Raw genomic sequence first — 12,850 nt, forward strand, 5'->3', positions numbered from 1 at the left:
TGGAGTGCTTTTTAAAACATAGATTTCTGGGCCCACTCTGGAGTCTCTGGTTTAGTAGGTTTGGACCAAGAATTTGCATTTCTAACAATTTACTGGTCCTGGGAACACACCCTAAGAAACACTGTCCTGTTATTTTTTGACTGTTTAACAAAATCCATGAGGCTGTGGAGAGAAAGGGGGACATTGATACACTCTTGGTAGGAATGTAAATTAGTCCAGCCACTGTGGAGAGCAATTTAGAGATTTCTCAAAGAACTAAGAGTTGAACTACCATTTGACCCAGCAACACCGTTCCTAGATGTATATCGAAAGGAAAATATATTGTTCTACCAAAAGGACACATGCATTCATATGTTCATCACAGCACTATTTACAATAGCAAAAATTTGGAATCAACCCACGTATCCATCAAGAGTGACTGGATAACAAAAATGTGATACATGTACACCATGTACTACAGCCATACAAAAACAATGAAATCACGTCCTTTGCAGCAACATGGATGCAGCTAGAGGCCATTAACCTAAGTGAACTGAGGCAGAAATGGAAAAGCAAATACTGCATGTTTCACTTATAGGTGACAGCTAAACATTGGGTACTAATAAAGTGGTAACAGTGGACACTGGAGACTACTAGTGAAGAGAGGGGAGAGAGGGAGGGGAGCAAGGGCTGAAAAACTACCTGAAAAAAAACCATAGTAGTACTATGTCCACTACCTGCGTGATGGGTTCAGTCATATCCCAAACCTCAGCATCATGCAATATACCTTTGTAGGCCAGGCACGGTGGCTCATGCCTGTAATCCCAGCACTTTGGGAGGCCAAGGCAGGTGGATCACCTGAGTTCAGGAGTTCGAGACCAGCCTGGCCAACATTGTGAAACCCCCAAGACACAAAAATTAGCTGGGCGTAGTGGCATGCACCTGTAATCCCAGGTACTTGGGAGGCTGAGGCAGGAGAATCGCTTGAACCTGGGAGGTGGAGGTTGTAGTGAGCTGAGATCGTGCCACTGCACTCTAGCCTGGGCAACAGAGCAACACTCTGTCTCAAAAAACATAAAAAATTTTATATATATATATATACACATATATATGTGTACATATATATGTACACATATATGTGTACATATATACGTGTACATATATATGTATACACCTGGTTACAAAGGTATATATATACACCTTTGTAACAAACCTGCACGTGTACCCCCTAACTCTCAAATAAAAGTTAAAAACAAAGCACTGTTCTAAAGCATGGCTTTGATTGCATCATCCACTGCTTAAAAATCTCAGAGAGTTCCTTTTAAAAGTCCATGAACTAAAGCTACTAAATAAAGTCCTCACTCCTTAGTCTCAGGCCCTTCCAACACAGCCCAGTCCAACTTTCTAGCCTCATTTCCTGCCACTCCCCTCCATTCTCTCTAACCACACTGGGCTGCTTTCCCTTTTAGAGACTCTCCAGTGGCCCTGCCTCTGCACTGTTCCCCAGGCCTGCAGTGCTCTTTTCTCCCTCCCTCCTGATCAAGTCCTAGTCATCCTTGAAGACCTGATCCAAATGTCCTCCTCTGTGTCACTTTCTCCAAGTCCCTCCAGGCATGCTCTGTGGCCAGAACATACCGTACACAGCCTTGCTATCACCCTTGTGCGTTGGCATTGTCTGTTACATGTCTATTATGTTACTAGATTGTCTTTGCCCCTCCAGCCATGACCATGCTATTTATTTTCATTTGATGCTCCAAGCCCAGCACAAGGCTTGCCAAAAGGGGCAATTTAGCACACATATGATAAATAAGTGAATTCCAGACTGTGGTTGCCCCAGTTGATATCTGTTGCCTGCTCCACACGTTTACTGTATTAATCAACTATTGCTATAATAATGGTGCACAGCAAAACACACACACACACACATCCAATCTCCAACAATGAACATTTATTTTTCTCACTCAGCTAGGGCAGCTCTGCTTCAGGCAGCAATTTGGCTGAGCCTTGGTTCCAAATTGCAAGTTGGGTTCAGGTTTGCTCTACACACATTTCCTCATTCTGGAGCTGGGAGCTACATGTGTGCACACTGCACACATTAGATCTGCTAACATTCCACTAGCCAAAGCAAGTCACATGGCCAAGATCAATATCAGTGGAGCAGGGAATATACCCTGTCCTCCACAGTGTCAACAAAGCCGTGGCAAGGCATATAGAGGTATAATATTATAACAGGGAGCCAATCAAGAATTGGGAAGGAATCATTGGAAATAATAATCTAACCTACAAAATGTACCTTTTCCCATTTTGGGGTCGTCACTCATCTTTGTTCATTCTGCTCAGATGACATCATAGAACCTGCTGACTCCCCAGGGCACAACCTGAAGCCAGTAAACTCATTCTTGTCTTACTCCTTCATCCTTGAAGTTTCATCTACCATATGCCTAAAGCTGGAAACCCAGAAGGAATAGACCTAGCCATTGTATTTTTTATTTTTTTATTTTTATTTCTGCTCCCACTCTATTGGGATCAGCCATTGTATTTTTAAAAACATCATTTGCAAAGTCACTATATTCATTAGTGGAAACTCTCATTGTTAGAGAAATACCACTCCACTCTGTTATGGTGAAAACACAATTTCTGTTCTTTCACAAAATGCTACAGGCTGTGAAATTTCTCTTTACCCACCCAACCTCTCTATTCATAACCACACCTTCCTTGCACTAGAGGCCTATTCACTATGATTTTAGCTTTGCCTAATCTAAATGCTGACAAGCCACTCTCCCTAAACCAGTAAGTAGAGGGGGACCAGTAGGGATCTCAGATGATTTCCATGGAGGTGGGAGAGAAAGCAGCAAGCCCCTCCCCACCCCCTACATACATGTTCTATTGCTAAGGATTACATCACACTATAGGTCTTTTCCAGGACAGGGCAATGCCCTCTAAAAGTTTGCTGTGACTTGTCTCTGTGAGTTGTTTAGAGACAGGTAGCAGCACGTAGCACACCTCCAGCTTGTAAACCTCTCCTCTCCCCCTACTCAGTCTTCCCATCTGCTTTTAGAAACCAGCCAAGACATCATCCAGTATCCACACAGATTTCCAGAGAACAGACGGCAGATTCTATGTCAAAGCAGACAACACACGTGACATAGTCAAAAGATCCTAGCACATAGTCAAAAGATCCTAGCAGTTAGGAGATGGGGGTTCTGGCCCTGCCACTAACTGTGGTGACCTGCGGTAGGCCCCTTCACCTTTCCGCACCTCTGTTCCCTTTCTGAGCTCCTTTTTCTCTGTTTCAGCCCATTGTTTGACTCCTTCATAACTTAATAGAGTTTGTAATCATTTGATTTATGGATTTTTCTTTTTACTTGCTCTTAGTCTGTGCTCCCCACTAGAGTGTAAGCCCCTTTGGGTGATCTGATTATCCCATTGAATACCCAGCACTTGGTACATTGTCATCAGTCAGTAAATATCCATTTAAATTAATGAATGAATAAATTGATATCAAATGATCTAGTTTTAATATTCTATAACTTTTCATCTATTAAAGCAAAAACAAGTGAACATATATGAAAGAAAAATTAGCTTGCTTCGGTAGTTCCCAGGAACGAAATGGGGCAATGGATGACTAAGTGAACATTTCCTGTTCATCAGCCTCCTTCTTATAACACTTCGTTAGGATCGTAGGGAACAATTTATTATTTTTATATGTCTAACATAACCTGAGTAATTGTGAGCACAGAAATTGGAAAGTCTTTATCTTTCTGGCATTTTCTCGTCCTTCCTAGCATTTCTTTCCTGATTTGATAAATCGTTTTAATCAACACTTACGTACATGGTCTAGTCTACTCACCAAGTCTAGGCTAGTTTCTCCATTTCCATTATGCATTTGTTCCTTGGAATTTTTGCATTACTTCTACCCAATCTTGCCATTAACCCCAGAGAATTTAAGATCAAATTGAAACTTAAAAGTACAAAAATGTTCAATAGAGTCCTTCAGACCAGTCCAATTTTTGTGTTAGCAGAAACCATCTGGGCAAAGTCACTATAATGAATGCCATTAGCCACTGTTTCTCAATGTAATATTAATATTTAATTAAGACTATGCTGATGGTTGGTCAATGACCCTAGTCTCCATCCTCGTGCCTCTCCACAGCCATTGAACTTCCACCCAATCAGGCCATCCCAAGCTAGTGGACCAATCGCAGATCATTGCAGCTTATTTCTCCCACATACACACACTCTTTTATTTGGTGGGTTTGGCCAGAATTTTCATCCTCTCTTTGCTTATTTGTGTCCAAGCAGCTAAGATGATGTATCTGGTATTTGCTGTTCATAGTTGCTCCTGACAGAGAAGTGAAGAGCTGCGTTTCCTTGAAATGTCTTTTCCAGAAAGATATAGATTTGATCCTCTGTTCTGGCCTTCTGAGAACTTCTGGCTAGGGCAAAAACATTTATGTGATTTCAGATGTTTATGGCAAAAGTTAAACCAAACAACCGATGCTTTTGTTTAGAGTTTTGCCCTATGTGGTCAAACTGCCATGCCTAAGCTTCTTTCCCATTTTCCTTCATTCTTCCTTCATCCTACTCAGATCAAACCATGCCTTGTTCTTCCTACAAGCTTGGTGCTTTCCTGAATCCTTGCCTCCTGAATAGTCAGCCCTGAAGGTTCAATACACCTGTTGTCTCCTCCATAAAACTGTCTTAGATCACCCTAAATGGAAGTAATCTGAACCCCCATGGCACTCTTACTTCTCTTATAGGACTTTTCTTTCTCTACCTTGCCTTATAGTTTTTTATAAAATTGTTTGTCTCCTACATGAACAATAAATTACTTGTACATAGGAACTATCTCTTCTTCATCTTTCTCTCTTACAAAGTGATCAGTATTATTGTTTGGTTGGATGATGTATTAGTTAGTTCTTATACTGCTAATAAAGATATACCAGAGACTGGGTAATTTATAAAGGAAAGAGGTGTAATTGACTCACAGTTCCACAGCACTAGGGAGGCCTCACAATCATGATGGAAGGTGAAGGAGGAGCAAAGTCACATCTTAACACTACAGCAGGCAAGAGAGTGCGTGCAGGGGAACGCCCCTTTATAAAACCATCAGGGCCGGGAAAGATGGCTCACACCTGTAATCCCAGAACTCTGGGAGGTCCAGGTGGGTGGATCATTCGAGGTCAGGAGTTCGAAACCAGCCTGGCCAACATGGTGAAACCCCCTCTCTACTAAAACTACAAAAATTAGCTGGGTGTGGTGGTGGGCGCCTGCAACCCCAGCTACTCGGGAGGCTGGGGCAGGAGAATTGCTTGAGCCCACGAGGCAGAGGTTGCAGGCAGTGAGCAGAGATCGCACCATTGCACTCCAGCCTGGGCAACAGAGCGAGACTCTGTTGGAAAACACACACACACACACACACACACACACACACACTTCAGATCTCGAGAGACTTATTCACCGTCTCAAGAACAGCACAGGAAAGACCCACCCCCATAACTCAATTGCCTCCCACTGGGTCCCTCCCATGACACATGGGAATTATGAGAGCTACAATGCAAGATGAAATTTGGATGGAGACACAGCCAAACCATATCAGATAAATAAAATGTCTCTAGCTTGTGATATGAGACATCTGTTATACATTTGAAACTCAATACATATTATTAATAATAGACAACTTTATTATCCTTTTCTAACTCCAATGTCAGCAGGGAGCTGGAAAGCTAGTCAATGAACTAGAGAAGAACATAGAGAGAGTTGTTTGTCTCTGTGTACATTCAGGTGTCCAGGTATATTACAGGTTTATGGCAGGAATATTCATTCCACACTGAGCCAAGTAAGTGATAAACTGTCTACAAATAGAGGGCACCAGCACCTCCTACTGGAAGAAGGTAGGACATGCAGGTACTGATAGAGAAGTTTTATTGGAAAAGGTAAAGGATACAAGGTCATTTTCATCCTTGTTTGGTTGACTTGTACTTGTACTTGTTTGTTCAGGTATAACCCATGAGTTTGGGACACAGCGAGTGAGCATATATAGAACAGAATAGAGGTGGGATGTTTCCAGGTGCCTGGTTAAGCCTGGAAAAACATTACCCAAGATAGTCCATGAACGTATAACGAGACCTAAGAGCTGAAAGCACAGCCAAGGGAGTATTCTGCATTGGGATTGGAAAAGATGACAACATTCAAAGAACTAAAGGTCTGAGGAAAAGCTATATTGGTGATATGAGCAGCAAAGTTGGTAATCTTGGGAGTCACAAGCAGAGAAACAAGTAAGGTATGGATCAGTCAGGTAATTTTGGAAAAGTGCTTAGAGAAGAAAGTAAGATACAACCCAAGACCTCCAAGAACTCATTCACCAAGTCTTTTGTTATACTCAATGAAACTCTGTTTCCACACTCCATTCATCACTTCAGGAAGCCAAATTACTGCTTCATTTACTCATTCAAAAATATCTAAATAAAAAATATTATTGAGAGATATATCAAATATTTTATTTTAAAAAGATGCATGCTATTTCTGGTTAGTTTTTTTAAAAGTCAATTCTTCCCCTATATGCAAGCAAAATTCAATTGGATTTTTTTTTATTTTGGCCAAATAAAGTTTAAACATATATAAAAGAATCAACAAGAAACATCAGCTGCAAAATTTTTTAAATAGAACTGTTGCGAGAAGGTTCTACTCTGTTAGCCATGAAATCATACTATAAAGCTGACATAAGTTAATGTGGTCTTAGCACAGAAATTATCACAGATCAATTAAACAGAGTAAATAATCCAGCAATGTACACCAAGCTCTAAAACATTTAGTATATAATAAAGAAAGCATCACAAACAAGTGGGAAACATGAATTATCAAATACATGGCAGTTTAGAAATTAACTATTTGGGGAAAAGTCAGCCTTGAGCCTCAGCTCATGCACAGATAAATTCTATATGGATCACAAAAAGATGTAGAATTCAAACTTTTAAAACATAGGTGATTATGCCATATTGCTGGCTGGGAAATGATTTTCTAAACATAACAATGGGAAAAAACATAAAGACTTAGATGTAAGATCCAAAATTATGAAACTACTAGAAGAAAACATAGGGGAAACATTTCATGAAATTAGACTGGGCAAGAATTTTTTTAATAAGACCTGAAAAGCACAGGCAAGGAAAGCAAAAATAGACAAATAAGATCCATCAAACTAAAGACTTTCTGCACAGCAAATGAAACAATAAAGTGAAGAGACAACCTACAGAATGGGAGAAAGTATTTGCAAACTATGCATCTGACAAGGGATTAATATCCAGAATATATAAGGAACTTGAGCAACTCCATAGCAGAAAAAAAAAACCCAAATAATCTCATTTTAAAATGAGCAAAAGACCTGAAAATATATTTCTCAAAAGAAAACATACAAATGGCCAACAGATCTGTGAAAATATGCTCAAAACCACAAATCCATCAGAGAAATGCAAATTAAAACTGCCGTGAGACATTACCTCACCCCAATTAGAATGGCTATTATCAAAGACAAAAAAAAAAAACTAACAAGGATGCAGAGAAAAGAAAACTCTTACACACTGTGGGTAGAAATGAAAATTAGTGCAGCCATTATGGAAACAAATATGGAGATTACCCAAAAAATTAAAAATAGAACTACCATACATCCAGCAATTCTATTACTCAGTATATTTCCAAGGGAAATGAAATCAGTATATCGCAATAACTCCTGCACACCCATGTTTATTCCAATGTTATTCCCAAAAGTGAAGATATGAAATAAACCTAAATGCCCATCTACAGATGAATGGATACAGAAAATGTGGTGTATGTATATATATAATGGAATATTATTTAGCCATAAAAAAGGATGAAATCCTGTCATTTGTGGCAACATGGATGAACCTAGAGGCCATTGTGTTAAGTAAAATAAGCCAGGCACAGAAAAACAAAAACTGCATGATTTCACTCATATGTGAAATCTTAAAAAGTTGATTCCTTAAAAGTAAAAGGTAGGATAGTAGTTACCAGAGGCTGGGGAAGGGAAGAGAGAGGGATGATGGGGGAGGCTGGTCAATGGGTACAAGGTTATAGTTAGATAGAATACATTTTTGTGTTCTATTATACATCAGGAAGACAATAGCAAATAACAATGCAGTATATATTTCAAGATAGCTAGAAGAAAATATTTTGAGTATTGTCGCCACAAAAAAATGATAAATGTCTAAGGTGATAGATATGGTAACTACCTACCCTGATTTAATCATTATATTATGTATACATGCATTGAAACATCATATTGTATCCCATAAATATGTAAAATTATGTCATTATATATTTAAAAATTAAATTTTAAAAATTATAATGAATATATTTGTTTCCATTTAATTTTTTAATTACTATACTTCAAAATAATGTCATTGATAAAACTAAATCACAAGCTGGAAAAGTATTTGAAACAACAATATTCTTTTTAAAACTTTTTAGAATTTTGCTAACTCTTCATTCTGGTCTGAAACAATATTCTTTTTTTCTTTTCTTTCAGAAGACAAGGCCGTGGCTATGTTGCCCAAGCCGGTCTCCAACTCCTGGCCTTAAACGATCCTCCTGCCTTGGCCTCCCAATGTGCTGGGATTACAGGCACGAGCCACTGTGCCCAGCCCTGAAACAATATTCTTGATACATAAAGAACTTCTGTAAGTCAGTAAGAAAAACACTAACAATGTAAATATTAAAGGACATAAAATAGCTAATGTACAAAAAGTAGAAATGTTACAGTTAATAAACAGGAGAAATGCTTAACCTCACTAATAATAATGAAATGCAAATCAAAATAATAATGAAATATGTTTTAATAGTTATGTTTTTCAAATAACATTCTGTACTAGCAAAGTATTTAGGAAGAGATGCTCTCACATTCCACTGGCAAGAATATAGAACCTTTCTGGTCAGAAATCTGAAGACAAGTAGCATTTTAAAATGTTTTCATCCAGACTGGGAACAGGTGCCTTTGACATCCCAGATGCTCGGGCCTGGCTGGGGCAAGGTGCACTTACCATCCCTGAGCCAGTCTAGCTGCACAGTGGGGAAGTGTGAGATGCTGCAGAAGCTACCGCATAGCCCACAGCCTGACATTCCAGAACCTTGGGACACTCTGGAGCATCCACAGGGAAAAGATGTATGCCAAGAACTCAGCCTCGGCCTGCTCAAATACACACCATTCTGAGTTTCTATGAAGGTGGTTATGTCCAAGATTGCCCAGGACAATTCATTCCAATAAGGAGGAAAGAGTATGAGGGTTCGAGGAGCAGGGCCAGGGTAGTGTTCTGACCAGGATGGGTAGCATGGTGGGGAAGAGCATGGGCTGCCTCTGTTCAAGTTCTAGCCCTGCCTCTCACTCAGCTGCGTGACCCCTGGCAAGTTACTAATCCACAGCTGTGCTTCAGTTTTCTTGCCTATAAAACAGAGGTCAATACTGGTGACTTTAGTCAGAGTATCAAGTACAAGATGCCCTTTTCTGGCACAGATGGGAAATACTTGATAAATGTTCATCTTTTATTATTTTATTATTATCATTGCTCGCTTTCCGGTTCTGGAGTTGGGGAGACCTTTCCTCATTGAACAATCAAATATGCGCCTGCCAGGCAGAGACCACAAGCACTGCTGGGCTGCCATCAACCTTGTCTGGTAGCCTTCTTCTCCTACTCAGATACCTTAGAGACAAAACTTCTTGAAGCCCAGGGCCATGAAGTTTTCCTACTGCTGCAGGAACTCAGGCAAGCAGCCAGAGTCCCAGGCCTCTGCTGAGGCTGCGTAAGGCCCTAGTGAGGACAGCGCTGATTTGAGAACCAATGAGTAAATGCAGACAGCGGCCAACCTCCTTTCCCACCAGAAACCTGGGGGTCCATGACAGCTCATCCCAGCCAGGCCCTTGTGGAACCAACAGAGGATGGCTTAGCTCCAGGCCAAGTCATAGGCCATGGGCCAGGCCCAGCTCTCCTGGGGCAATTGGACCCCAAGAGGCTCTGCCTAAGACTGGGTCTTGCTGCATTCTGCCAGGGGCAGGCTTGTGTGGGGGCATGTTGTCCAGGAGCCCATGATAGCTTTCATATGTGAGGCTCCTTGTAGGAACAAAACAATTACCAACCTCTTGGCCCTATTGATGAGGGCACTAAGAATCTCTGTTCACAGCCTCCCCAAAACAATGGTGGCCCACAGGCCCACAATGATTTCTAGCTCTTGTAGAGACCCAGACAAATTGGGCATCTGGCTGTATGGGAGGGGAAGGCTGTACACATAGCTGTGGCTATGCTGCTGGAAAGATAGCGCTTGATCCAGGACAGATAATGGTCCTCTAGAAGCCCCCCACTCTCATCAAGTGAGCATCTGTCCTCGGGGCAGCTCCTTCTTCAGGCAAAGAGAAGTGACTGATTTAGGTTCTGCTCATTCTCCTCTCCTTGCTGCCCTGGTGCCCCTGGGACCATGGACCCTTAGAATAATGCCCAAACCCCTGGTCCCCAAGGCCAGGGAGAAAGCAGCACCTGCCCCCAAACCTGGGCTTAGGGCTTGAGCCACTAGGGCTTCCCAAGGAAGACATTTGCAAATGCCTAGATCCGAGAAGTCAGATGACTGAGAAAGGAATCCAAGAAGACAGGCCATCAACTTAGAGATTTATGGACTATGTTGAAATGAACTGAATTGTGTCCCCCTAAAATTCATATGTTGGTGCCCTAACTCCTGTATGATGGTATTTGGAGATGGGACCTTTGGAAGTTACTTAGGTTTAGATGAAGTCGTGAGACAGGTTTAGATGAAGTATTGAGAATGGGGCCCTCATGATGGGATGAGTGCCTTTATAAGAACAGACACCAGGAGGTTACTCTCTGCCTCCCTCTCTCCCCTGCCCCATCATGTGAGGGCACAGTGAGAAGCCAGGAAGAGGGTCCTCATCAGAACCTGACACCGTGGCACCCTAATTAATCCTCAGGCTTCTAGCCTCTAGAATTGTGAGAAAAATGTCTACTCTTTGAGTTGCCCGGTCTATGGTATTTTGTTATGGCAGCCTGAGCAGGAAAAGACACTGGTGCTCATAAACAGAAAACAGAGGTTCCAACACCACAAACAGGGCAAAAGAAAGCAGGACCTGAAAACAATGAGAGTCAGACATGGGGCGACAAGGCAGACCCGCTGAGTGTACAGCGTGGATGGTTCAAGGCAAAGCTCATGGAGCCAGACTCCAGCCCCAACATCTCCATTGGAAATGTTAGAATTCTTCTGCCAGCCCTGGCTGCCAGAGTCCTCAAGGGGCAGCTCCTCTGGACAAGAAGGATCCCAATAGCCACTCTTGGGAAAACAGCATTCAATTTGCAATACTGACTAGGTACCAATATATGCCAGGAGCCATGCCAGGCATTGGGGTACAGCTGTGAATAAGACCAGCCTAATCTCTGTCCTCACAGAGCTTCCCACATAGCAGGAATTACAGATATTACAGTAGAAATTACAGATGCACTAAGCATTGCAGAAAACTTCTGTTAGTGAATAGAATTTGAAAAATAGACATCAGACTTAGCAGCTATCCAACCCTAGGCTCACAAGAGGTAACAAAAGGCTATTTTGAAAAAGCTTGGGAATCCTTCATAACAGAGACTGCATGGTGGTAATTTACCCTAGATGTCCTCCAAGCTGCTCAATAATCCATTTCGATTTTATCATCCATGAACATCTAAATCCCTCCTGAACTTTACCTCTTTACTGTTCCATTCTATTTTACCATTGCTGACTTAACACTTCTCTTGAATTCATTCATGGAGTCTCAAGCTTTTTCTTTCTATGAGGGGGAGTTCTTATCCCATCAATGTATTCTCTCCCAGAACGTGCTCCTTTCCCTTCAGCACTTAGTTCTCCCCTGGACTTTTCCCAGCCCAATTATGTCATTCCTGAGATGGATGCTCATAAATGCCAGCAACCCTAGTTTTGTTGCCAGTGCCCATTGCCAGGATCTGCCCACGTATTCCCTCTGGCCAAGAGCAACCCCTTCTCTGCCTGCCCCTGCAGGCCGAGGAAGGCCACGGCCCCAGTGCCTGCCCCTTTGCAGAATGGACCCTTCTCATTCACAGCGTCTTACTTGTGCCCAGGTTTTGTAGCTTGCAGAGTTCTTTCATAGACAATTTCTCATTTGATACAAAAATCTTGAGAAGCAGGCAAGGTAGACATGAGTTTTCTCATGATTTAAAAAATAGAAGTTCAAAATTAATTAATTTATTAAATAAGTTGCCCAATGTCATAAAACTAGTAGTGGCAGATGCAGGAATTCAACTTGGGTCTCCTGAGTTGTACCTGCCCAACCACCCCCTTTCTTTAACCCCAAGGCTGCATGCTCTATCTCTTAATATCTGCCGCAGATCTCTTCCTTGTCTTGGTGCAAACCTTGGATTCAGAACACTGGAAGCTCCAGGTAAATAGCACTTCCTCCAGAGTCTCAGTCCCTGGGACCCACACCTGGGAGGCTGACCTTCCCCCACACTCTTCTCTACCTGGCCCCTCGCTTCCCAAGGGGGCAAGGGTGATCAGGCCATTTCTAACTCGCTACTGTTCCTCTGAATAGTGGCATCTCAGTGTTAAGTCCCAATTTCTGCCCAGCACTAAGCCATGCTTCTAACAATGCTCAATAAATGTTTGGCAAATTGATAGAAAATCTGCTGTCTGCGTATTTTCTGACTCACTGCCTCACATTGCCCTCTAACTCATGTATTCTTTAAGACTTGATTTTAGGCCAAATTTCTGACAAGCAATACCAACTCTTCCAATTTAGAGACTCCAATATGACCTATTTCTTGCTATAATCAGCATTCTTTTCAAAGGGTACTTACAT

General features: G+C 41.7%; 1 protein-coding gene across 1 annotated transcript in view; it reads right to left on the bottom strand.

Moving 5' to 3' along the window:
- Positions 1-3,829: 3,829 nt before the first annotated feature.
- Positions 3,830-12,850, bottom strand: part of LOC134807195 (uncharacterized) — a 106,762-nt gene continuing 97,741 nt past the window's right edge. Inside the window, exon 3 of the mRNA XM_063781972.1 lies at positions 3,830-4,411. The gene's annotated coding sequence lies outside the window, so the exon portion shown is untranslated. The remainder of the gene's footprint in view (positions 4,412-12,850) is intronic.

The sequence above is a fragment of the Pan troglodytes genome, chromosome 8, assembly GCF_028858775.2.
Source record: "Pan troglodytes isolate AG18354 chromosome 8, NHGRI_mPanTro3-v2.0_pri, whole genome shotgun sequence".
In the NCBI taxonomy this organism is placed as follows: Eukaryota; Metazoa; Chordata; class Mammalia; order Primates; family Hominidae; genus Pan; species Pan troglodytes.